The sequence below is a fragment of the Taudactylus pleione genome, unplaced genomic scaffold (assembly GCF_031769625.1).
Source record: "Taudactylus pleione unplaced genomic scaffold, aTauple2 ptg000279l, whole genome shotgun sequence".
Taxonomy (NCBI): Eukaryota; Metazoa; Chordata; class Amphibia; order Anura; family Myobatrachidae; genus Taudactylus; species Taudactylus pleione.
Window position 1 is genome coordinate 2,392,004 of NW_028284681.1, and position 27,786 is coordinate 2,419,789.

The 27,786-nt window shown below is 44.7% G+C and overlaps 1 long non-coding RNA gene across 2 annotated transcripts in view; it reads right to left on the reverse strand.

The window, feature by feature from the left end:
• The window catches only part of LOC148512642 (uncharacterized), a 92,651-nt gene that overhangs the window by 33,805 nt on the left and 31,060 nt on the right, over nucleotides 1-27,786 (reverse strand). The window contains exon 1 of one of the 2 annotated variants that reach the window (XR_015880183.1): nucleotides 7,142-7,207. The exons of the other annotated variant lie outside the window; for it this stretch is intronic. This is a non-coding gene — a long non-coding RNA (uncharacterized LOC148512642). Of the gene's footprint in view, nucleotides 1-7,141; nucleotides 7,208-27,786 lie in introns of those variants that run through there. 2 annotated transcript variants of the gene reach the window in all.

Sequence of the window (27,786 nt, forward strand, 5' to 3'; positions counted from 1 at the left end):
ACGTTTTTTTTTATTAAGCACCTCAATTTTTTAACCCACAGAGGACCAGAGGCGGCTGACGGAGGCAGCAGCGTGTGTGCAGAGGCTGAGGGCCATGTTATAGGCATGCTGGTGGTCCTCGATCACATGGCGGGGAGCCATTAATTTTTTGTTTTGCCCAAAATTTGGACATGTTTGCTAAAAATAAAAAAACAAGTTTGGTTTAAAGTCTCATTCCTTCTCTGTAAATATTATATTGTTTAACCTTACATAAGTCGACTATTGCAGCAAGTATTTTAAAGTAATTTAACTTAGATTGTAGAAAGCTGAATTATGTAAGCTGGCACATTCAACACCTAACAATGCCAATAGGTTTGTAGAATTATCTGCATTTTTTTTTTTTTTGGGGGGGTAAGGTAAATATTAAATGAAACCTGCTTAGGCCGAGATTAGAAAACATACTGATTCACCATAATACCTTTGGGTGTTTGTTTTGAGCCACTAAGCATGGTAAAATACTGCAAAATTTTAATCATTACAGGATTAGCCCTTAAGCAAGTTTTCATTTTTTGAACCAGGTTACACTTGCATGTAATTTAGAAAGGAAATGTTTTTTTAACGTAACAAAGATTTTTTTATTCGAAATTAAGAAACACAAAGTGATTAAGGACAATCAATACACACAGTGAAAACACTCTCCAAAAATCAGCCTACACCCAAAAAAAATAAATAAAAAACAATCAAGAACTGTTTGACGAAGTAGCATGCCAACATGATTCTACAAATGAGTTGACGACAAATTTGGTCCAGAAGTTAAATCCAATGTGTCCACATGAAGTCAATTTTTAGGATCAGGTAGTAGTCATGGTTTTCCCGAAAAATATTATGGAATAAAACACAAAAAGATTAAAAAAAAATTAAAATTGTTAATTACATTATTACATGTCTACATTGTGCCATCTAACTTCATTTGGGACAATAATTACCTAAAAAATTGGGCCACCACATCATCACGTATGGCCCCCCCACATACAAACCTCCGACCAACCTCGGGGGGGGCCATCCTCAGGCAAGGCATCCTCTGGCTGCATTGGGACACCACTCCTTATGGCGATGTTGTGAAATATCCCACACAGGACCACAATTTTCGAAACCATATCCAGCAAATACATGAGTTCGCCACCAGAGCGGTGGAGGCATCTGAATCGGCCTTTTAAAAGGCTGATACAGCGCTCCACCACTTGCCTGGTAGCTGTAAGTGCAGAATTATACTCACTTTGTGGCCCTGGTGTGGGAGCCAAATAAGGAGTGAGCAGCCAGGGCGTGCAAGGGTAGCCACTGTCTCCTGTGAAAAAGAAGTTACAAAATCAGGATCACTGTGTATCAAGCTTTGCATTGGTATCTAAAAAAGGTCTCCACTTACCCAGAAGCCACGCATCACCAGCTTGTAGGTTGTTTCATTTATGCCAAATCCCTGATTGCCGGATGACGAATGAGTCATGTGCACTCCCGGGTAATTTTGCATTCAGGGACAGGATCTGGAGGGAGGCATCACATACCACCATTACATTCAGTGAGTGATAGTGTTTTTGGTTCCGGAAAATGGCCTCCAGCCGTGCTGGAGGCTGAAGTGGTATGTGAGTACCATCCACAACCCCTATGATGTGTGGGAAGCCAGCTATTTGGTAAAAATTGGACTTCGCCACACTAAGGGAACCCATATCCAAAGGCATTTTAATAAAATGATGGAGGTGCTTGAAAAGGGCCTCCATCACTGCCCTCAGGATCCTTGAAAAGGAGGATTGGGAGATTCCCGCAACTATTCCCACCGTGGTTTGAAAGGATCCTGAGGCACAGAAATGTAACACTGCCATTAATTGCGTAAGTGGTGGTATTACTGTAGGACTGTCAATTTTCTATTAATGAGAGAGTGTCTATGATGATTTGGGGCAGAAGACAGTAGCGCCTTAACACCTCATCATCGGGCATTCCAAAAAGGGTGACACGTGTTCTATATATCTGGGGCCTTGCATGCCTACGATGCCTACGCCTGGGACGAGATTGAGGTTGGTCAGCTTCCGGCAGCATGGCCACAATAATACGACCAACATCAACCTGAAATGGTAAGTAATGTAGTTAAGGTATGTTGCCCAAAAAAATGTCAAAAAAATACTTATCTTTTCGTTAAAATCCAAAGATGCTTACATGCCGGGGTATTGTCATGATTTCAAAAACCTACATTTCAAAATACAAAAAAAGTTTAGAATTTGGGGTGGCCATTTTGTAATCTTGTGATTTTAGAAAATGGGCCAAAATAAAGGGGGGGAGCACACATTTCGAATAATAGTAAACCTACATTGAGAGGACTTCCACAATTTGCCCAAAAAAAAGCAACCAAAAATTTGAACGCTAAATGGTTCGCATTTTTACAAGGGGAATAAAGCCTACAAAAGTGCGCTAAATGGTTTGCATTTTTACAAGGGGAATAAAGCCTACAAAAGTGCGCTAAATGGTTCGCATTTTTTACAAGGGGAATAAAGCCTACAAAAGTGCGCTAAATGATTCGCATTTTTACAAGGGGAATAAAGCCTACAAAAGTGCGCTAAATGGTTTGCATTTTTACAAGGGGAATAAAGCCTACAAAAGTGCGCTAAATGGTTCGCATTTTTACAAGGGGAATAAAGCCTACAAAAGTGCGCTAAATGATTTGCATTTTTACAAGGGGAATAAAGCCTACAAAAGTGCGCAAAATGGTTCGCATTTTTACAAGGGGAATAAAGCCTACAAAATTGCGCTAAATGGTTCGCATTTTTAACATCCCCAAAAACCCTAACAAAAACCTTAATGAGTCCAAAATATGTGAAGAACAATACATGAACATTTTAAAATCAAGTTAAAATCAAAACTTACCAATACACAATAAATAAGTCACAGATCAAAAACGTCGTTGGGGCACAGCCAAAAAAAACCTACAACCAAAAAAAAAAATATTATTTTTTGACCCAAAAAAACAATTTTGTAGATCCATAATTTACACAAGGATGACGGGAAAAAACTTACACAAAAAATACACCACAAATAAAATAACCACACCAAAAAATGCGAACGGAAAGTTGATAAAATAAAAACACCTCGAACACACTCCAAAAAACCTCCTCCAAACACTACTCCCTCCAACAATACACTCCGAACCACGCAACCTCCAACAAACAACACCCGCCACCTCGACTCGAGTCGCCAAAAGCCATAAATAGTGTTTCGTTTCCCGCTCAAATTAAGGACGGATCATAGGAACGCACAATCAATGATGCGGTCAAATAAATAAGGACGCATGTATAAATACGTCACGGTAAAAACAAACGGTCTGGTGTAGTTCAAGTTTTAACAAGCAAAATGGCTACAGACCAGCCAAACAATGGCCAAGAGGCGGCCGGTAAGTATTTCCCTCATTTCTCTTCAAGTATTATTTAGAACCAGAATAGAGTGAAAGATTGACATCTAAATTGCCAAAAATTTTATGTAAATAGGTGTTGAGGATGACATGGAAGAGGCTGCTGGGCCCAGTATTCCGGCCAAAACTGGCAAAAAGAAAAGGCAGCCACAATTCACAAGAAAGGAGATGGAGATTTTGATTCAGAAGTGTGTGGACATCCTGCCACAGGCAGACAGGAATATGGGTGTAAGCCAGAAGTGGAGAATGTGGGAGGAGATAGCCAGTGCTGTCAATAGGGTGGGTGATTTTGTCCGTCTAGCCCGGGATGTCAAACTCAGGTAAGTTAAACCAAATAAAATCAAAAAAGAGGATACAGGGCCAAATAATGCAGGAATAATGCCAACTTTTTCACCCACAGATGGCAAGACTTCAAATATCGCCTGAAGCAAAAAATGGCTGACAGGGCTAGGCATGCAAGGGGGACAGGTGGGGGTCCCACCCCTGTGTCATTGGAGCTGACTGATTTGGAAGAGCTGGCACAGGGGTGTGTGCAGGCTGTGGAGGTGTTTGGCGTGTCCAACATGGATACGGACATGCCAGACTTTGCGGCTCCTCATGTTGTCCCAGGTAAATGTTGTGATGTAACCAACTCTGAAATGTTTTTGAGACAATATGTAGATTCTAATGTGACTCTTTTCTCTTTTTTCTCACAGAGACACAGGCGGATGAGTCTGCTCCAGAGGGGAGCCTTGGCCGCAGAATTTCTGCTGGCTCTGCAGGGGAGGAACCAGTACATCCGGCTGAGGACCCTGCAGAAGCCAGTCCAGGGCAATCCCCCTCGCAAGCAGTGTCCCTCCTCACAGAACTCAATTTTAAATCGGATTACGATACGGAGATTCTGCAGAGGATGGACGCAGGTCTGCTACGGGTGGCTGAGGCCCTGGAGCAATATGCTGCGGCCAACGTGACCATTGGTCAGGCCCTGGCTGAAAATACCAGGGCCAACATCAGAATAGCCAATGCCCTGGAGCAGCTTGTTCGCCAGCACATGGTGGAGCCGACCTCCCTTCCTGCCGGAACATCAGGATCCTCCACCTCTGGCCCAACAACAGCCATTCCTCCAAATGTGCCTAGCCCTGTGCCTAGTCCAGAGGCCACAACATCTGCCTCTGGACAGGCCAGCCAGAGGACATCCCGGACCCGGTCTGGCGCCCACCCTACCCCAGCCAAACGGGGAAAAAAACGATGACAGCACTGGCTACTTTTCCCACACTCCTTCTGTGCTTGCCCCATATTCCTTTAGGGCCAAAACTTCCCTCTCCTTTCTTGTGAATTGTTTTTAATGTGTTTGTTTAAGTTTGCCAACACTGGTAATATGTTTGTCATAATTATTTCAGTTATTATTGCCTAACACTGCCCAAAAACTGTATTTGCCAAATGCACCAGAAATCTTAAAAAATGTGTGTATGAAATTAAAAATTTGACAAATGTTCTCCATTGTATTGTGACATTATTTTAAAAATGGTTTAGAGTTTATCCTGGCCCACAAGCCAAAAATGCAATCCAAAAAAAAAAAAACAGGGTTTAAAAAAAAAGGGTTCTTTAAGGAATACTTTGAAATTAAAAAAAGGAGGCAAATTCTCCAGGCCAAAGCAAAATGGTAAAATACACACAAACATGATGACATTATTGTTACAATATCACAAAACCCCCAAAAAACTGTAAAGAACATTCCTAAAAATGTACGCTAATTGATTGTGTAATCCTGAAATTAGCAGCTGAGATTTTCACCTGCGTACGGTTTTGTGCTAACCAAAAAAACTCTTTTCAAAACACATTACAAGCTGGTTTGCAATTCAAAGTTGATTGTTTTTCTGACAAGCCGTGATAAATCGATGAAACATCGAGGAGGCCCGGACCGGAGGACAAGCCCATCGCCATTGTGGTCGAGTAATCCACACCCCAAGCTGTGCGAGCAATTTGAACAGAAAGAGGATCAGCCAGTGACGTATGACTTGGTACGAACACATTTGACGTTCGCATCAGATAATTTATGTACGCCCCAAAAACGCCTCGCCACGCCTGCGTTTTTCCATCTCCACCCCCGTCAACGCCCAAAAACGGCCTGTTCTGTCAATCACATTTGACATGTCACTTCCTGTTCGCAATTTGACGAACGAGACAAAAAAAGCTTGCAATCTGCCGTACGCACATGCGCAGTGTAACACCGGCGCATGCGTGGTTTCACAACATCGGAACGCAACGAGCGTACTGATGCTACCGAACGTCTGTGAATGAGGGCCATAGTGGGGCATTTTTGGCAAAAGTAACAGACTGTTAATAAGTGCAGCACTGCTTTTTTTTATAATAGGGGCAATATAATACAACCATAACAGGTGTTAAATATGGAACCATACAATTAAATAAGGAACCAAAGCTTAGTTTTTCAATGCTTGGTCCCCCTAGCTAACGCCATATTTAGATGGTGTTAGCCTATAGGGCAGGGCTCGACGAATTTTTCTAAAATCTAGGAGCCAGGGCGAAAGTGTAGGAGCTAGACCACCCCCCCCCTCCCTCAAAAAAAAAAAATTACAGGATTAAAATTGTGTTATGCAACTGTTACACAGCACATTGGGTAGTGGTTACTTCCTTGCTTTTGCTGGGTGCCCCCGGCCAGGTCACTGTTGCAGCTCCCTCCTCTCTGCAGTGTCCACCGTCCCTGTCTCCTTCGTACACAAAGCTCAACTTGCTGAAGAAGCGCCAGCTACTAGATGGGCCCGGCACCACCAACAATACACTTGCCCGATGGATGCAGTGCAAACAGGTACCGTGGAGAAGAAGATTAGCAGGGGTGACGCCGCTTGGTGATTGGCTTACTAGACGCCGCGTGGTGATTGGCTGGGGGAGGTGCTGCACGGTGATTGGTCAAGGAGACGCCGCCGCCGCAACACCAGCAGGTCCTACAGGATCCGATCAATTTTTAAAATTGCGATCACTGCAGGAAATGCCCACCGCAATAATCTCTGCTGGGGCTGATCTGCTCCTCCCTGTAAAATCTCGTCGCCAGGCACTAAAATCTGGTGCAGTAGGAAAACTAGGGGCCTGATTCAGACCCGTTCGCTAGGCTGCGTTCGCACATAGCCGTAAGCAGCCTGAGTATGCAAATCCCGCAATTGCTAGCAAGACATTAGCATGTCCACTATGTCTTGCTGTGCAATTGCGGTATGTATTTAGACGCCCACCAGCCTGACACAAGATGCCCACTTTCCCTTAGTAATATACGTCATCGCCAGGAAATGTATTAAACAATCGGTAACATCGGACCCTTACGCAGCACTTGTGGCTGACCATACCCTACCGCAAGCACTGTGAGTGCGGCTGTGTTTAATTCAGCCATGTGATGTATATGCTGACGCTGCGTCTTAATTATGCACGCCCCTGAAACGGCATTCAGACGCTCAGACACGCCTGCGTTCGCACCACCACACCCCTGTTTCCATCGACCAACCCGTCACCACCCCACAAACGGCACGTCCTGTCACTCATTTTAGTGGGGCATCTGTGTACAGGGTGCGAACGCTTTATGATCGCATGGACTAGTTTGCGCACGTGCACTGCGTCTTATACACATGAGCAGATTGCAAACATCGGCAGGCTACATGCGAACACACGCCTAGCGAGCGGATGATGTAATGGTTCTGTGAACATACTTTCCCCATGTCTCCTTACCTCTCTTCCACCACCAATACCAGATCCAGTTACACAGGACTTTCTTTGATGTTCACTCTGGCACCTATGAGGACACAACGGATCACTCTGCTTGCCACACCAGATCATTTTTAATTGGTACACAATTTTTTTCCTTTTACTTGTCATGCTGCTCATTGTTGTTTAGAAAAATGTACTGTACAAAGAATTTCGAAAATGAATTTATTTCCAATTCCATGATGACTGGAAATTGGGACATTATACAGTCAAGTGGAGGAGTAATACTGTGGGCCTCTAATATATTTTAATTAACTTTGGAGAAAACATAATCCTAGAACATGAACTGGGGCAGCCATGTTTGATGTGGCAAGGAGTAGTTTGCTGGGAAGGTATATAGGGCGGGATGTACCAAGCATCGTATTCGCAATGCAGTACATTCCACCAATTATCACGTACATATCGTTTATTATGCATTTGTAATTGCAAAGGACAGCTCCCCCAATAAGAACTGTCCTTTCCGATCGAGGGACTACCGGGTTTATGACCCAGAAGTCCCTCTGCGCTGCTGTGGGTGCTGGGAGTGTTCCGATTGGATCTCCTTCAGGGCAAATTGCAGAAAGAAGCACATAGGCTTCTATTGTGTTCAAGCTCCGGAATGTATTGCATTCCTGAGCTTGGTACATATGGTTCAGAATTTTGGCCACATTTTTACCTTCGTACATCCCGCCCATAGTGTGGTTGTATATAACCCCAGAATTACTGTTTTTCTCTATTCTGCTGAATTTTATCTTAAAATTAGTGACTTGTGAATAATGTCGTTTGCATTAATTTTTTTTTAAATTAAGCATAATGCCCCTTTCCCTCCACCGCCTTTCCCATCCTTCAACGCCAAACCTCAGCGCTGGGGTAGTGTAAAGTAAAAAAAAAACATGTTAATTATAAGGCCTATACTGACTGGCAAAGGGGTGCATTTGCACTCACTGGTAATTAAACAGTACCTTTAATTGATTTCCAATAGAAAACATATTCTTTGAATTACTTAGGCAGTAATGTCACTAAGCCTTATAACCAGCTATATAAATAAAGCCAACTACCCCCCACTGCTCCATCAAATAGATCAAGATCTGACCCACTGAATAAAGCATTATGGGCTTGATTTAGAGGTATACGTTACTGCAGCCGCAACTGCGTTTCTTGCTGCAGTACAAATGCGTCTTTATGCTAATGCCACAGCCGATGGAATTCATACAGATATGCCCACTGACTCTCGCACTAACACACCACTGTGCGCATTAGTACGCACCATCGACTGCACACCAGTCGCACCACTATAGACTGCACCAGCCCTATGGAGGCATAGAATCTCCATCTGAAAATGGCCGTCTATGTCAGTCACTGCAGCTTTAGACACAGTCGCTAACCGCGACACGCCCCTCTGGCTATCTGGCTAACCACCCCGTTATCCCTCCCCCCCAGAAACCCACACTGAGATTGCCTCTCTGTGTTCAAATTTGTTCTGCAACTCCCAGCAATAACCATCGGGACGCAAGAACAATTCCACTCAGACGCATGTGCAGACTGAAAACATCGGCCTCTTGCATGCAGCATCGACACTGTGACCACCTATGAATCAGGCTCTATGTCTCTTGGATATGTCTGATTAGGCATGCACGATTGAAGGATCTGGATCGATATTAGATCTGGGATTGATGCCTGCATGATGTTATAGTGTGATTAATATTATCGGCTGGAAAAAAAAAATTGTTTTGCCAATATTGATAATATGTGGTGTACAAGTCACGGACTGGTGAACTTGGAGTTGTGTACTTGAACTGGGTTGTAAGACAGAGACACCTGAACCAAAAGGTAGGCTGAAACTGGATGGTTTTTAATGTAGTTTCTGCTCATACAGTCATAGAGGAGACTGTGATGTAAGATGTATAATATAGTCCTCTGTGCAGAGATAACGCAACTAGAAAATACTGAATAAAACTGTAAAACAAAAGTCTCTGAATTGTCACTGGACTTGGAAAAGGAACTGTAGGAAGAAACTGTAGACTTGGAACTGAATGAAATTGAGGAATTAGAATTTGACTCCGGACTGGAGCAACGAGGATTGAACTTGTAGAACTTGGAATTTGACTCCGGACTGGAGTAACGAGGATTGAACTTGTAGAACTTGGAATTTGACACCGGACTGGAGTAACGAGGATTGAACTTGTAGAACTTGGAATTTGACTCTGGACTGGAGTAACGTGGAATGAACTTGAAGAACTTGGAATATGACTCTGGACTGGAGTAACGTGGAATGAACTGAAAGAACTTGGAATATGACTCCGGGCTGGAGTAACATGGAATGAACTTGAAGAACTTGGAATATGACTCCGGACTGGAGTAATGCTGGTAACACACAGGGAACTCAGGAACATAGGTAAGATCTGAGAATCAGCCTTGATATGCTAGGAAGCATAGGTATCACAACGGGAGCTCAGGAACAATAGGTCATGCAGCAGCAATGGACATTGTTGCACTGGCAACCAGCATGTGTTACAGGAAGGTCTTTTATACCATCAGGCTGAAGCGGATTGGCTGAAGCAACTTGAGACGGCTGCTGACTGGATGCACGAGTATCACCTGACCTGGCCCAAGATGGCTGCGCCCATGTTCTCGGAAACTTGTATACTGGCGTGTCGTGTGCGCATGGATCTGCAGCAGAGGGACACAGGCAACAGTGGGGAAGCTGCAGATGATCCACAAGCGGAGGCCCCGCTTCGGAGATTACTGGAACAGCAGGCCGACGACTCAGCGGGCAGCGATGGCACAGACGTATGGGAAGATGCAGGGGTTTAGGACGGAGGTCTCTAGCATGGTTTGTGACAGTACACAGCTTCTGGTGTGCGCTTTGACTAGGTTCTATATATTGTTTGACAATCATCGACAGCTTTGAAAATCTGATATTTAGTAAATCTTCCCTTAAAGATTGATCTTTCCAAGAGATCTCCGGTGGCCATCTCTAGGGAGAAGAAAATGAATATTCTTCCCAGAATATTGTATCTTTTCCAGACATTGGCAGTTGCAGTGTCTGCTTTGGTCAACTCATTCCCTCCAAGTAAGGATGGACAATTGTAGGTCCCGTATTGATTATACAAATCAATACATTATTGGCACATGCAAATTGAATAAGAGCAGTAATAATGGAAAAAATATTGATATTTTATGTTCTCGATATTCTGTGCATGCACAGTTCCAAAATGTCCAGCTACCTCTCTCATTTAGTGCAATGAGCTGCACAGGTTTTTCCCAGCACAAATGATTAAACCATTGTTTCACTGCATACAAGTAAATAGTGAGTGGCTGTTGATGTCAATAAGCAAATCATAGGTAATGCTATACTTTCTATACTGTAATTCTGACAAATTAGTCCTTGCACATGCAGTTTACAGGCTGGGAAAGATACCATCATGACAGAATCGATTCATGCGATACATTGAGTGTGCCATACCTTAAAAAATATATCAGGTCGAAATACTGATAGCTTCGATAAATTGATATTTTATGTACATCCCTACCTCCAACCCTTGTTTTGTAACTTTATTTGGAACCACAAACAACTCCATCTTAATATGACAAATTTGGGCTAGGATGTCCTCAGAATGTTGGCTGGGACTGCACCATTTTCTCCCTCAGATATTACGAAGTTACTTGTATCAGCCAAATGATGGCATGGGACTTAGGGCCTGATTCAGACCCGCTCACGAGCGCACAGCGCTCGCAAGCAGGTCGATGGTCCCCCAATGCGCATGCGTGTGCCAGAGCCGACTTACTACAAAAGGGGCGGCTGTTGATGTTGATCGACAGCTCGCCCCGTTTTGTAGGCGGGTCGGGGGGTGGCTACACAAACAGAGGCGTTCCCGAAGGAACGCCTGCCGTTTGTGGGCGGCCCAACTATTAGAGCCGGAAGCTCACTGAGGGCATGTGGCAGACGAGACCCTGTCACAAGGGTCTCGTCGCAAGCCCTGATGTTCGCGATGGTCGGGACCATCGCGACAATCACCTGGCGACTCGCTAAAGCTGTGGGTGGTCACAGTGCTTCCGTTCCGTTTGGCATGGGCGCCGCCATCTTGCTTCCGGCCTTGTGATTTGCTCACCCAATCCTGGTTTGTCACATTATTAGTACCAGTTATTTATGTAGCGCACACATATTCCGCAGCGCTTTACAGAGAACATTTGACCATTCACATCAGTCCCTGCCCCAGTGGAGCTTACAATCTAAATTCCCTAACGCACGCACACACACACACACACACGGGTTAATTTTTGCTGGGAGGAAACCGGAGAACCCAGAGGAAACCCACTCAAGCACAGGGATAATATACAAACTCCGCAGTTAGGGCCGTGGTGGGAATTGAACCCATGACCTCAGTGCTGTGAGGCAGTAACGCTAACCATTAGACCATCTGTGCTGCCCATACATATAAAGTATATAGTGATATACTGGGGTAATTTAGATCAGTAGAGGGGTCAGTGGTGCAGTATCTATATCTAGGTGCAAGATAAGGGTCCACATGCAACTTTCTGGTTAAATGATACAAATGGTGCTTTATTGTCAGCATATAGGAACAAAATAATAAATGACCTAGCCGCCATGCGGTGCACTACCTTAACAAGAGTTTCTGCTTATCAGATTAACCATCTTCACAAACTCCCCAATTGAATCACCCTCTCTTCTTCTCCCAGGCAGAGTAATGCTATTTGGTGGGGAGACATGCCCTTCTGCTCCACGGGCAGGGCCGGTGCTACCATTAGGCAGTTCTAGGCAGCCGCCTAAGGGCGCCGACCACTGGAGGGCACTATTGAGTCCACAAAAAAAAAAGAATGGCATAATTCATGACCGAATGGCTTATAATGAATTTGTGGCACAGCTGTGTGACTTATTATGAATTTGCGGAAGTGTTAAGAGGTACATTATGATTTTGGTGCTCTGCTGTGTGCAATATTTTATATAGTATATTATGAATTTGGGACGCCCACTACCGCTTTATCACATCCGTAAGACCTTGCAGGCCTGCGTAAACATCGGTCACAGGAGATAACATCACCCCCCCCCCCACAGATTTACAGCAAGTATGACCTGTCTCAGACACTGTAACTCTCATTGCATGCAGTGAGTACTCAATCAAGTATGTGGTCACAGTGGCTAATTTATGCACTCCCAGGAAACGGCGTTCAACGGACTGGCACACCTGCGTTTCTCCGATTACTCCCCCGTTACCACCCCCAATCGCTGATGTCCTGTCACTCACTCTGCGATGGCTTTCTTTCTGCGTACGTGACAGCAGTGCAATCGCAATGCTAACTTGCGCATGCACACCGGTGCATGCGCAGTATGCACCATCCCTTTAGAATGTAAGCTCTCACGAGCAGGGACCTCTTCCCTCATGTGCTTCTCTTTACATTTTCTTCTACTCTTTACTCCCCATAAGGGCAACTAACACGTGACTTCCAACTCCTGGCTGCTTATTGTGAGTGCTTTAATCGCTGTTGCAGCAATGTATATAAATCGTGTCCTTGTCCTGCACTGTAATGTACTGTAAGTTACTTGTTTCTTGTTCACTTATTAGTTCTATGTACTATGTAAGGCACTGCGAAACACTTGTGGTGCCATATAAATAAAGTATAATAATAATCGACCAATCTGCGTACGCGGTTGCAATTGTGATCCATGCTGAATCAGGCCCCAAATTCGGTAATTACTGGCATGGGAATCCAGCAGTTTCTATCTGGTCACGGAAACATGAAATATGATCCCTTTGTCCCAGTAATTTTTCCAATATAGCCTAGGCAGAAGTGCCAGTGCTGGTTAGGTTGATGGGTGTGACACTGTGCTTCTTTTTTCTTTTATATATTTTTATCTACATTAAACATATGGAACACAGCAAGATAGCTGCTATTTAACTATGCTTTGTTCAGCAGTGGTATTGAGTATTGGTTCTATTTTACGTTTGTTATATGATTTCTTCATATCCTTGTATCCTTTTTTCTATATGGATATTGTTACTATACAATTATTTTCTTTTTTTCCTTTTTGGTGTGTTGTACCCTATTATTTTCTTTTTTTCCTTTTGGTGTGTTGTACCTTCATGCTTCAATAAAAATATACGTATATAAAAAAATGTTTTAATTTTTAACTGAAGAGTATGATTTGGTTTATCAGATCAATTAGGTAATCAAGCATAGCATTTTCAATTTACTCTAGTTCCAGCAGAGGTTTTTTTTTACTTCTAATATGTCTAGTGCTAGAAAACTTTCTACAGGAGTTTCAAATAAGATTATACGGTAGCTTCAAGATGACCAAGAAAGATTAGGGATCAGTTGTTTCTGAGTAGTGTTGTTCAGTCTAACTATTATTATTTATTTTATTTTAAAAACAATATTTTATTTTTTATTGCCAAATATACAAAACAAACAAAAGAATTGGTACATCCTCATCATATGACATCTAAAATATATACTGACAATTGAAACGGGGCACACAAAGAAAGTAAAACATAAAAAGACAGAAACAGAAGGGGGGAAATAAAAGGTAAAGAAAGGAAAAGGAGGGAAGGAAATGAGACTAGCAGAGACCAGGAAAAGGAGAGGATTGAAATTGATACCATGGAGACCAGATTTCATGAAAGTGTCCTTTCTGGCTAATTTTGTAAGCTTGGGATATATTACATAGAGACCAAAAACGAACCCGAATCCTAAGGGCCACCACTGATGGTGCAACAGGAGATTTTCAGTTCTTAGCTATCAGTGATTTGGTAGCATTACAAATATGGACCACTAGTCTGTCTTGATGTCCACTAGCAAATTGGACATGGGCACTCACGAGCACTACAGCAGCATCCCATGACAGAGACAGACCTGTGATCCAAGAAATCAGGTTCCATACTTGGTCCCAGTGAGAGCTAATAATGGTATATGACCACCAGATATGGTAATGGTATATGACCACCAGATATATATATATAATAAATAAATGGGAATAATATATGAAGAATATGCTGTACTGTACTGTACAGCATACAACCCTCCATCTACATGACGAAGCACTCCAACTGAAAAAATAGAATAGAAAAAGCCGCAGCACTCAAATAATCACACTTGTACTTCACAATTGACCTGTAGCAGTAGAGAGTAAAAGGGGAAAAAACTGCAACCCCACAACACACATAAAAGAAATAGAAATACAATACCGCGCTGGTACACATAAAAATATATAATTAATGCATTCTAATTAGCAATAAAATATATAAACAATTGAATAAAAATAACAAGTAACAGAATAATAGTTGATTATAATATCACAATAAGGCAATATATTAATTGAAAAAATAAATCTAAAAATAAATAATAAATAAAAATAAGTATAAACAATTAATTAATTAAATTAAACTAAATGTTCTTAATAAATTAAGCACTCCAACTGTACTTAAATAGTATACAACCGAAGAAGTGGTCCATACATACAATATAGTATGATAAAAATTATGATAATACCGCAAACTATAATATAATATAATATAATATAGTGTTAAGAGAGAACAAATGACTACACACATTAAACACTATGGTCATCATTCCCCGCAGGAGAATGAGTGTACCTAGATTCTAGCCACCTGCTCCAGATACATTCAAAAACTTTGACTCTGCCTTGCGGGCAATATATACATATCGCTCGTGTTAGACAGTAACACAAACCAGGGACAACCAATCATTGAATGCAGGCCCCGTAGATGCCGTCCATGAACGGGCTATACACATTTTATCTAAGTTATACAAATTAATTATATATGCCTGCTGTATTTGTCTATACTATTGTCATCCAATGTACCCAAGTAACACATCTCCGGTGTAACCAGGGATACCAGTATGAGAGAAAACTCGCAGGACTTTATCCGAAAAAGCAGTGACTACATGGCATTCCCACAGAATATGCCAGAAGGTAGTAGCATTGATTTGGCATTTAGAACAAATGTCTGAGGAGCGACCCCCACATTTCAAACAGTTGAATCTGCTGAAACCTAACTGAAGTTGGGGATAAATGAGGAAACTCAAGCGCTGTATCTCAGGCATCATCCCCCAGGAGGCATTAAGGTGCATATCCACTAACTGACGATGATAGACTGAACAATAATGATATTGTTATCGTTCAGTCATTAATTATAGTGTGAAGTGCCAACACTAAACAATATGTCGTTCAGTGCAGGCACCCTCCCTCATCCCGGACATGCTCATCCCATTACATCTCATCCCTCATCCCATTACATTGCATAGGTAAACTGACCACTGACTACTTCCTTCATATGCAACTGATCTATGTTTCATAGCATAACAGCAATTACATTGCATAGGTAATATTAGTTGCTGTAAGTTGTTTTAAAATTGTAGTATGTTTTTTAAATTACATGGAATTAGAGTGATATACTGACCTCACCATGCACAGATTTAATTAGCACCTTCTGCTGAGGGTGGAGGGTTGTTTGCTAGGGGGTGGGGATAAATCAGGATGCACATGTTTGTAGCCTTATATATTCAGTTCAGAGCAGGCTGCTAGGCCGTTTAGATGCTGAAGTGTTTAGATCTCAAGTGTACTAAGCATTTAAAATCAAAATTAGCGTTATACCAGCGTTAAACCAAAGGAAACCAAACTACAAGCCAGCAAAACACGGACTACACTCAAGCTATTCAGTGAGTCAACATAAACATCAAACTACCTCCTGCAGTCTGCATAACCTGCACTCTTTACACTGATCTCCCTGGTTTGGACACTGCAAAACCTTTCCCCTTAGCTGCAGCTTCAAGCATTGAAATTTCTGTTTCTGAAACACATCTGAATGCACATCCCAAACAATGTCATTTGCCTTATATACACATGATTGCCTTGTCTAAATGTACTTCTTACCAGTGTATTATTTACTATTATTCATTTGACTTTTATTTCTCCTGCACTACTTACCTACTCTCTTCCACTACCTCACTGCCTAATTGTCTACCTCCCCTCTATATCTGCATCCTCTGTTGTGCTTCCCTGCCTACAGTACCACCTATTTGCTCACTTGTCAGCCTTTGCTCTCCCTCAACCCTGTGTCAGCCACCATGCCGCCTCGCCCCTGCCCCATACCAACCATCTCCACCGGCTTACATCTTCCCCTTAGATCTAGCCCACACCCTCTCACACACAACCCAGACAATCTCATCCACATATCCCCCGTCCCCTCCCTCCCATTTTCCTGTGCCCTCTGGAATACCAGATCCGTCTGCAATAAACTGCCCGCTATCCACGACCTCTTTATTTCCCACTCTTTAAATCTTCTCGCTATCACTAAAACCTGGCTCTCCTCCTCTGACACCGCCTCCCCTGCTGCGTTCTCCTATGGGGGCCTCTCCTTCAACCACTCAACCACTCTGTCAGACCTGACAACCGCCAAGGTGGTGGAGTTGGCATCCTCTTATCCCCCAACTGCACCTTTCGCATTATCCCACCTGAGCCCTCCCTTTCTTTCTCCACCTTTGAGGTCCACTCTATCCGCCTCTTCTACCCCATTCATCTCTGTGTTGCAGTCATCTACCGTCCCCCAGGCTCCCCCACCCAATTCCTTGACAACTTTGCCGCCTGGATTCCCCACTTCCTCTCTGCTGACCTCCCCTCTATAATCCTTGGTGACTTTAACATCCCTATTGACATCACAAATCCTGCATCCACCAATCTTCTTGCCCTCTCCTCCTCCTTTGGACTTTCTCAATGGCTCTCCGCTGCTACCCAATGCCTCCGCCACTCCCTTGACCTCGTCTTCACCCATCTGTGTGCTCTCTCTGACTTCTCCAACTCTCCCTTCCCCCTCTCTGACCACCATCTACTCTCCTTCACTCTCTCAAGTCCTCCACTCCTCCCCTCACCCAAAGCCACCATCACCAGACGCAATCTTGAATCTCTCGACCATGCTGTCCTGTCTCATTTCTGCACTTGACTCCGTTGCCCCCTCCTCCTCTGTCCCCCTCCGTCAGTCCAAACCCCAGCCCTGGCACTCCAAACTGACCTGGTTTCTCCAAAAATGCTCGCACACAGCCGAGAACCTCTGGAGGAAATCTCGCTCTTTGGCGGACTTCCATCACTTCAAGTTTGTCCTCTCTTCCTACAGCTCGGCCCTCTCCCTCGCCAAGCAATCCTTCTTCCAGTCGCTCATCTCCTCTCAGTCCTCCAATCCCCGCCGCCTCTTTGGTACTTTCAACACTCTCCTCCGCCCCCCACCTCCAGCACTTCCATCCTCCCTCACTGCATTTGACTTTGCCTCCTTCTTCTCTTCCAAAATTGAGGCGATTCGTCACAGTATATCCTCCAATCTCCCTGCTGCAACCCCACCATCCGCACCTCCCGGCCACCCCATCTTGTGCTCCTTCAGCCCCACCACGGGTGATGAGGTCCACTCCCTCATCTTGTCCTCTCCCCCCTCCACCTGCCCCCTTGACCCCCTCCCTTCTCGCCTTCTACGCTCCCTCTCCTCCACAGCCTGCTCCCACCTTGCTCACCTTTTCAACTTATCTCTCTTGAACCGGCATCTTTTCCTCATCGTTCAAACATGCTCTTGTCACACCTATTCTTAAAAAACCCAACCTCTACCCATCCTCACCTGCCAATTACCGCCCCATTTCTCTTCTCCCTCCAAACTACTTGCACGGCTTGTCTACAGCCGCATCACCAGCTATCTCTATGACAACTCCATCCTTGATCCTCTCCAATCTGGCTTTCGCCAACGTCACTCCACTGAAACTGCCCTGGCCAAAGTCACCAATGACCTTCTTGCAGCCAAATCCAGGGGCCACTTCTCTCTGCTCATCCTCCTGGACCTCTCTGCAGCCTTTGACACCGTGGATCATACTCTCCTCCTTCGCACCATTCAGACTTTTGGCATCTCTAACACCGTCCATGCCTGGTTCTCTTCTTACCTCACCAACCGCTCCTTCTCTGTGTCCTCCTCCGGCTCCACCTCCCCCCCTTCCACCCTTCCCATTGGTGTCCCACAGGGTTCTGTCCTGGGCCCACTGCTCTTCTCCCTGTACACTTCTAAACTAGGAGAACTCAGCTCCTTTGGCCTCCAATACCACCTCTATGCCGATGACACACAACTATACCTCTCCTCTCCTGAACTCTCCCCTTCTGTCCTCTCTCAGGTAACCAGAACTCATCATCTTTCTGCCTAATAGAGTCTCCACTCCAACAAATCTCGCTATCACTGTTGATAACACAATCATCTCCCCTGTCCCCCAACTTCGCTGCTTGGGTGTCACCCTTGACTCCACCCTCTCCTTCACACCACACATTCAATCTCTGGCTCAATCCTGTCGGCTCCAGCTACGCAACATCGCTTGTATTAGGCCTTTCCTCTCCCAGAATGCTACCAAACTGATTATTCATTCACTAATCATTTCTCGGCTTGACTACCGCAACCTTCTCCTTACTGGCCTCCCACGTTGCCATCTTGCTCCCTTCCAGTCTGTTCTCAATGCGGCAGCTAGACTTATCTTCCCTTCCCGCCATTCCACTTCTGTTGCTCCCCTCTGCCAAAACCTGTGCTGGCTCCCATTCCCCTACAGAATCCTCTTCAAACTCCTCACCTTCACATACAAGGCCCTCTCTAACTCTACTGCTCCCTACATCTCAAACCTCATCTCCTTACATACTCCCTCCTGCTCACTTTGGTCTGCCAATGACTGTTACCTCTCCTCCACCCCGGTTACTTCATCTCATGCACGTATCCAATATTTTGCTCATGCAGCCCCCCTTCACTGGAATGAGCTCCCTCGCTTGATTAGGCTCTCCCCGACCTTGCGGAGCTTCAAACGTGCACTGAAAACCCACCTGTTCATCAAAGCGTACCCTTCCAACACATAACCATGTCACCAAGTCTCTGTCCCTCCTGCCTCAGCCATCTCTACCTCGCCTACTTCCTGCACTCAGGTCCCCCTCTACACACTCTTGCCTCATGTCATCTGTCAGTCTCCCCTCTCCCCTAGATTGTAAGCTCCTAGGAGCAGGGTCCTCCTCCCCACTGTCTCACAGCCTTCTTCTCTAGCACTTCTATGACAGCCTTCACCTTCCCAGCTGTATTGTGTATGGAGAATTGTGTTGCTAATTGTTACTTGTGCTCTGTTTATAAGTTGGTTACTGTATTGTAATGTAATGTTCTGTGTACCCTTTACTGTATGTACAGCGCTGCGGACCTCTTGTGGCGCCCTATAAATAAAATGTAATAATAATAATAATGCTCAACCTGACATGTCATGTTCGGGCGATGACAACGACCAGCGGGAATGCGCATCGCTGGTCGCTGCCGACATTTTTCTGCACGATTGCTGCATGATTAATGAGCGATTGAACGATAACGATATCATTATCATTCAATAACTAATTTTTCTCAGCTAGTGGATATGCGGCATTAATCTGCCTTCCCCTTCAGTTTAAGATGAGGGTAAACTATCACCATAATGGGGTGACTGTATAAAGGAATAAGAATGTCTTCAGAGGGGGTAATATATTAGGAGACCCAGCTGGGAACTGAGCAGATAAAGCATGCCTAAATTGTAAGTACCAAAAATAAGTAGCAGGTAAATAATAGGCATCCCTTAACTGAGTAAAGGATTTGAGGAAAGAAGAATCAGAGTGGTGAGATTGACCCCCTCAAACCTGTCTGCAGAGAAGCCAATTCCAAATGCACCAGATATATGCAAAAGTGTTCATGAACCGCCGAGCAACAGTGGAGAAGGTCACGCTCTAAGGCAGATTTTCTCCATTTCAAATTTATGCTCTCATCATACAGTGCTGCCCTTTCCCTCTCTAAACAGTCATATTTCAAGCACCTCATTTCCTCCCAATCCTCAAATCCCCAACTCACTCCTCTGCCCACCCCCTCCTCGCCTTCCCTCCTTGCTCTCTGCCCTTGACTTTGCTACCTACTTTACATCTAAAATTTACTCCATATGTCAGGATATCATTTCCCACCAGTCCCCCAGCACTACACCTCCTCCTTTCCCGGATCATCCCTCCCCTTCCATTTTACCTACACTGACATCCTTCTTCCCTGAATGGGGAGTGGAAGTCATGGCCCTAATCCAGTCCCCCCCCCTTTCACCTCCTCACTTGACCCTATCACTTCACGTCTCCTCTGCTACCTCTGTCCTTGTGCCTGTTCCCATCTTGCCAACCTCCTCAATCTCTCCTTCGCTTCTGGCACTGTTCCTTCTTCATTCAAACATGCTTTTGTCTTTCCCATTCTCAAAAACCTACCCTTGATCCTAACACTCTCGCCAACTACCCATCTCTTTTATCTCCCTTAAGCATCCAAACTCCTTGAGCGTATTGTTTACAACCGCCTTACCACCTTTCTTTGCTCCCACTGCCTCCTTGACCCCTTTCAGTCTGGTTTCCATTCTCTCCACTCCACTGAAACTGCCCTCACTAAAGTCAGCAACGACCTCCTTGCTGCCAAATCCAAAGGCCACTACTCTTTGCTCATTCTCCTTGACCTTTCTGCTGCTTTTGACACTGTGGACCACCCTCTCCTGCTGCAAATCCTTCACTCCCTTGGTCTACATGACACCGCTCTCTCCTGGCTGTCTTACCTCTCTGACCGATCCTTCTCTGTCTCCTCTCATGGCTTATCTTCCCCCCCACATCCTCTCACAGCAGGTGTTCCCCAAGGTTCTTTTCTTGGACAACTTTCTCCCCCTATACGTCCTCTCTAGGTGAACTCATCAGCTCTTTTGACCTCATTTATCATCTCTATGCTGATGATACTCAGATCTACCTTTCCTCCCCTGAAATCTCTCCCTCTCTCCACACTCGTATCTCCAACTGTCTCTCTGCTATCTCTTCCTGGATGTCCCAGTGATTTCTTAAACTTAATATGTCTAAGACAGAGATGATCATCTTCCCACCCTCCCACATAACCTCACTTCCCACTATTTCTTTATCAATTGATGGCACAACTATCTCCTCTAGCCCTAAAGTGCGCTATCTTGGAGTTACCCTGGACTCATCCCTCTCCTTCAAGCCACATATCCAGAACCTCTCACAGTCCTGTCATTTCCACCTCAAAAATATTTCCAGGATCAGACCCTTTCTCACCCAGGATGCTACTAAGACCCTAATAAACTCACTAGTCATCTCCAGATTGGATAACTGTAACCTCCTCCTATCTGGCCTCCCCAACTCCCATCTCTCTCCTCACCAGTATGTCCTCAATGCTGCCGCTCGACTCATCTCTCCAAACACTCTACATCTGCCTCCCCTCTCTTACAAGCCCTCCAATGGCTCCCCTTCCCCTTCAGAACCCAATTCAAGGTTTTCACACCCGCTAACAAAGCACTTACACACTCCTCTCCCATTCACATCTCTGATATCATCTCCCTTCACTCTCCTGTCCGCCCTCTTCGTTCGACAAATGCACGCCGCCTCTCCTGCCAACTGATTACTTCCTCCCACTCCCGCCTCCAAGACTTTGCCCATGCTGCTCCCCACCTTTGGAACTCTCTCCCTCTCCCCATCAGACTCTCCGCCTCCCTACAACCCTTCAAACAAGCTCTCAAGACTCACTACTTCAACAATGCTTTCCAGCTCTCATCCTAACTTGCTGCTACATGCTCCCTCCTCCCTATCTTCCCCATCTGTATCATGCCTGTATGTCTGCCCCTCCCCTTGAGAATTTAAGCTCTTGCGAGCAGGACCCTCTACCCTCTTGTGCTTCTCCTTACTTTATTTTCATCTACTTCTTACCCACCACTAGGAGACCTAACATTTGGTTGCTTATGCTCTGTGATGGCCACCAATGTATCAATGTATATTATCCATGGCCTTGTCCTGCATTGTATTGTATTGTACTGTAAGTCACTTTTTTGGTTATGTACTATGTAAGGCGCTGTGGAACACTTGTGGCGCCATATAAATAAACGATAATAATAATTGTAGCTGATAACTGCATAAGGATGTGTCCGGGTCCAGCCCAGTATATTGGAAAATGTCAGACACCAGCCTCCATACCTTAATGGCTTGCGGTAGCAAAGGAGGCCCCTGCCAATAATACATGTAATGGAGTATGGGGGTCATTCAGACCCGCTCGCGAGCGCAGGACGCTTGCAAGTGGGTCGATGTTCCCCCACTGCGCATGCGCACGATGGAGGGATCTCCGTCGTGCGCATGTGCGAGACCCGGCGAGCGACGGGCTCTCCATCGCTCCGGGTCTCGCACTAAAGGGGGCGTGCTGTCGATGTTGATTGACAGCACACCCCCTTTGGTGGGCGTGCCGGGGGCGTGCCTGCCAGATGGAGGCATTCCCATGGGAATGCCTACCATCTGAAGCCGGCCCCACTGACATCACTAGTGATGTCAGTGGGAATGATTTTGGCTCTGATAGAGCCAAAATCACTACAGGGCTTGCGGCAGCGAGACCCTACCGCAGGGTCTCCGTCGCAAGCCCGACGGTCGTGATGGTCAAGACCATCGCGACCATCATCATGGACGCTCGCATATGCTGTGGGTGGTCACCCACAGCTATGCGAGCGGCCAGGAGGCCGCTTCATTTTCATGGAGGAGGGCACTGATTCAGGGCGAGCGCTCTGGTCAGAGCGTTCGTCTCTGAATCAGGCCCTATGGTCAGGAAAAATGAGCAACTAACAGAACATGCAGGGCATCATGAGAGGTGTCCTGAAGCCATAGACGTAGATACGCTAGTTGTGCCGCATCATAATAGACTCTAAAATGCCAGTCCACCAAAAGTTCTGATTCTAGTTAAAACATTCAATTGAATACGAAAATGGTGGTTCACCCAGATCAGCGAGGATAGGAGACTATTAAGCCTCTTAAACAAGAAAGCAGAATGAAAAATGGTGGAATGCTGTAAAACATTTCGGTTGCACCATCATCTTTATCAAGTTATTTCTGCCAGTAATTGTGAGGAGGTGCTTGCTCCATGAACAGGTTTTGGGGGTGATGTACTGGAATCGGTATGTAATGCCGGCTGTCGGGATGCCTTCTGTCAAAATACAGACAGCCGCATCCTGATGGTTGGCAGCCCGACAGGGGTCGGGTAAGTATACTTACCCTTCCCCCTCCTCCTCCTAACCCTTCCTTCTTGTAGCCTAACCCTCCCTACCCCACACACTAACCCTTCCCGTTAGTGCCTATACCGAAGTCTTCTCCCTTCATGCCTAAACCTAACCCTCCCCCCTTCATGCCTAAACCTAACCCTCCCCCCTTAGTGCTTAACTCTAACCCCCCCCCAGTGGTGCCTAAGCCTAGCCCCCCCTAGGGGCACCTAACACTAACCTCCCCTCCCAAAACCTAACCCTAACCCTTCTACGCTGCCTAAACCTAACACTCCCAACCCCCGCGGCTAACAGCCAAGGGAACCCCGGACTTACCTCGTTCGGGTTGGTGTCCTTCTAGATTCCGGCATCTGGATTAAGATAGGCATTGGTATTTTGACGCAGGGCCGGCTCTGGGCGTGTTCGACCAGTGCGGTCGAACAGGGGCGCCACCCATAGAGGGCGCACCCCTCCCTAACATCCCTATTTCAGTGGGACAGTACTGTCCCGCTGTTCCACCTGTGGGCCAAAGTGGTCCACAGGTGGTGATATCAGGAGGTTTCAGACCCCCACCGCCGCATCTGTGCGGCAGTGCCGGACCCCGGAGTCTGAATGGATGCTGCGCGCATGTGCGCAGCAACTATTCAGTGACGGGAGAGAGCTGGAGGAAGCCCAGCTAGTGAGGCTCCCCCCAGCCTGATGTTATTTGGAGGCGTGCCATGCGGGCACACCTCCAAATAACGTCACATAGGGGGCATGGCATATGGTAATTAGGCCACTCACTTTGTAGAGCTGGCACAGGGTGCTCTGAACCCTGGAGCTTGCCCTGTTTCAATGCCTATCTTAAGTCCTGTGTCGGACTTTCAGCATCAGGATTCAGACCGACGGCCAGGCTGATAACTACATCCCAATGTACTAAGCTCTAAAAGTGATAAATTAGAGAGTGATAAACTACCAGCCACTTAGGGCGGGATGTACTAAAATTGTGCGGTACATCCCGCCAGACATCACATCCCTATTGATCGCATATGTACTAACATACGAGATCAGTACCGCAAAGGACAGTTTTGCGATCAGCGCTGCGCCGTGGACTTCAGGGTTTATGACCCGGGAGTCCATCTGCATATGCACAGAGTGACGCGGCAGCTGTGGGGCATGCTGGGAGGGATCCGATCAGATCCCTCATACCAGCACGATGTGGTAGAAGCCCATAGGCTTCTATAGTGCAATGCCAGCAAAAGCTGGCATTACCCACCACGTTGGAGCCCCAGCAGCTACACAATAGTACACATGGAAAATGCAGTAAAACTGTTTTTTTTTCTGCATTTTCTATTTAGTACATCCTGCCCTTTGCTCCTAACTGTCATGTTACAGGCTGTGTTTGAGAAATTACAGTTAGGAGCTGATTATTCTTTATCGCTATCTTTGGAACAACACAGAGCAAGTAATTGACAAACTAGGCAGAACAGTACTAGATGTGAGGGATGGGCAACTCACTATCGGGGAGATGTAGTAAGCCTTGAAAAGTGATAAAGTGGAGATAGATAAAGTACCAACCAATCAGCTCCTAACTGTCACTTTACAGGCTGTGTTTGAAAAATGACAGTTAGGAGCGGATTGGTTGGTAGTTTATCACTCTCCAATTCATCACTTTCCAGATCTTAGTACATCTGCCCCTTTATCTTTTAAGTATGTAAATAACGGTTCTATGTTGAGGGCTATATAGTCCTTCGGGGAGTTGGCCAGCCAGATGTCCACCGCAGGGAGAGTGATATAAGGGGGACAGCAGGGCATTGTTGTCTGAGGGCAAGAACAAAGGGTTTGTCCCAGTTTATTTTAAGACCAGAATATACACCAAACTGATCAATAACTTGAAGGACTGCAGGCATAGCAGACACATAATCAGACAGAAATAGTAAAGGTTCATCAGCGTAGGGAGCCACTTTATCCACCCTACCTGCCACTTGCAAGCCTGCAATATCTGGATGAGCTCGAAGAATACAGGCCAATGGCTCATTAGACAGAGCAAAAAAGCTTGGGGATAGAGGCTGTCTTGTGCCACAGGACAAGGAAAAGGATAGGGAAATAAATTAATTTACCGAAACCCTAGTGCTAAAATTATCATCTAACAACTGTACCCATTTCATAAAAACAGGACCAAACCCAAACTGGTGCATAACCTCCCACAGGAAGGGCCACTCCACAGAGTCAAATGCTTTAGCAGTATCCAATGACCCAATCACTGAAGAGCACTCCTCCTTGTAAGAGATCTGCAAGTGAGCATGTCACCTATGAATATTAACCTGGCATAAAATCCAACTAATCTGGGTGAACCATCATTTTTTATTTTTAAAACCTTTAGCAACTCTACCCATGAAGATCAGTTGTTCAGCTCATTTGTCCCAGAGATTCCTTTGCTAAGGTGGAGGTGGTGGTTATCTGCAGTGATGGACTAAAATACTGTATTACATCTTAATTTCTTAATATGCAAAAACCTGAATTTGTAGATTATGCACTAAATTGATTTGGTGAGGTTGATGACAATTTACCATCAATGACCACAGCTCACAATGAAATTAGTCTATTCTTATTGTTTGTGATTAAAGCCAATACAACAATTACCTAAAACAGTGGTTTTTGAACTCCAAACCTCAAGGTTATATTTCCAATGTTTCTGTCTGTGGACACAGATGGGTTAATTACTGATTCAACAAAATAGATTAACTCACCTGTGCATGATTAAAGAAATACAGAAATTATGACCTGGGGGAACTTGAGGATTGCAGTTGAAAACCACTGAACTAACAGTCATTAGTTGAATAGCAATTTTTATTAAGACATCTTATGTGTTTTGGAAAGCAGTGTTAGAACCCGGATGCCGTCATAATACCGACAGAAGGGATGCCGGCGCTTCGAATGCCAATGCCAGCATCCCGACAGTAAATACTGGGGTTAGGCACTAGGGGGAGGGTTTGGGTTAAGCAAATAGGGGGGAGGGTTAGGTTTAGGGTTCAGGGGGAAGGTTAAGTTCAGGCACCAGGGGAGGAGGTTAAGTTTAGGCAGTGGAGAGGGAGGGTTAGGGCTAGGGAGAGGGGGAGGGTTATATACTGACCGACAGGTGTTGGTATCCTAAATCTGTCGAGATTCTGACCACCAGGATCCCAGCATCCCGTACCCAACCCTTAAGCTGGCCACACATCTAAAGATTATCTGTCCAACCAGCCAACTAGTTGATTGGTTGGAATGAAAATCTGGTAAGGAATGAAAGCAAATGACAATCAGCAATTTGCTCCCAAACGCCGTAAAATGGACAAAACATGTTGTTTGAACAAATAGTTTAGATCAAACATTTAACAAACTTGTCTGAATGACCATTTTCATCTGTTTTCTTGCATTTAGGAGCAAATTGCTGATCATCAGTTACTCCCATCCGTTACCAGATTTTCATTCCAACCAATCAACAAGTTGGCTGGTTGGATGTAAGTTGGTCTAGTGTGTGGCCAGCTTAAGATCCACCTCAGCAGTTATTCAGCATGATTACAGGGCTGTATCTACCTTCTGCAAGGAGAAAGGAAAGTCTGGAACAGGAGAACACTGCATTGCCAAATTCTTTATATGTTTGCTTAAAATTATTAATTGATGGAAAGATTGCTATTTTAGAATAAAAGCTATTTTATTGATTTCTAATGAAAATATATACATTTCTCTTCCTTTATGTACTGCTATTTGTGCTACAAGGAACAGGAAAAGGCAGGCTTGTATTTCCACCATCACTTCTATTCTTGGACTGCAGACATGGGGTATAGGATTTTCAAGTTCTTATTTATTACACTGTTCAATACTAATTTTATTGGCAATCATTTTACAGAAATTTTGGGGTAACTTTATAGTGCTGATTGCGAATATGACATTGGTTTTTTACACGGATGAGAAACAAGAAAAGAACAATAGACAACTGTCAACTGACTGCTGGTTGGGTGGCCGATCTCTTATATACGGAGGGGGAATATTCTTCAATGATCGCAGAGTGAAAACCTAGAATATTTGCGTTTCTCACCTTCAAGAATGTTCTGCTATATTCCCATATACACACAATCCCTATTACTTGAGGGTAACTATCCATTATCTCAAGAACTAGAGCCAATTAGGAAAAACTATTTTAATTTTTGAATTCAGAAACCCCAAAGTACCCTAAATTCATTTAAATATCCTTGGCAACTAAACAAAATGTTTTTTGGGGGGCTTTGGGAGATTTTGCTGGCAGGCAGGGATTAACACTCATTGTCATGTGAAAAGAAAAAAATTGTAAAGTATACATTTTCCTCTTTCTGAGTGGTAACTATGCATTTATTCATGTTTAGTTAGATAAGTGGTTCTGCTGTCTTTAAAGCTGTATAATTTTGAAATAGAGGCCATAAAATTGTTTTATTGCTAGCTCTAGGTGTACATCTGCCAGAATGAAACATAGTGCAATTGCATGGATATAGATGGTTTGGCAGCCATATTGAATGCTTCTAAAATGTACAACTTCTGAGAAGACT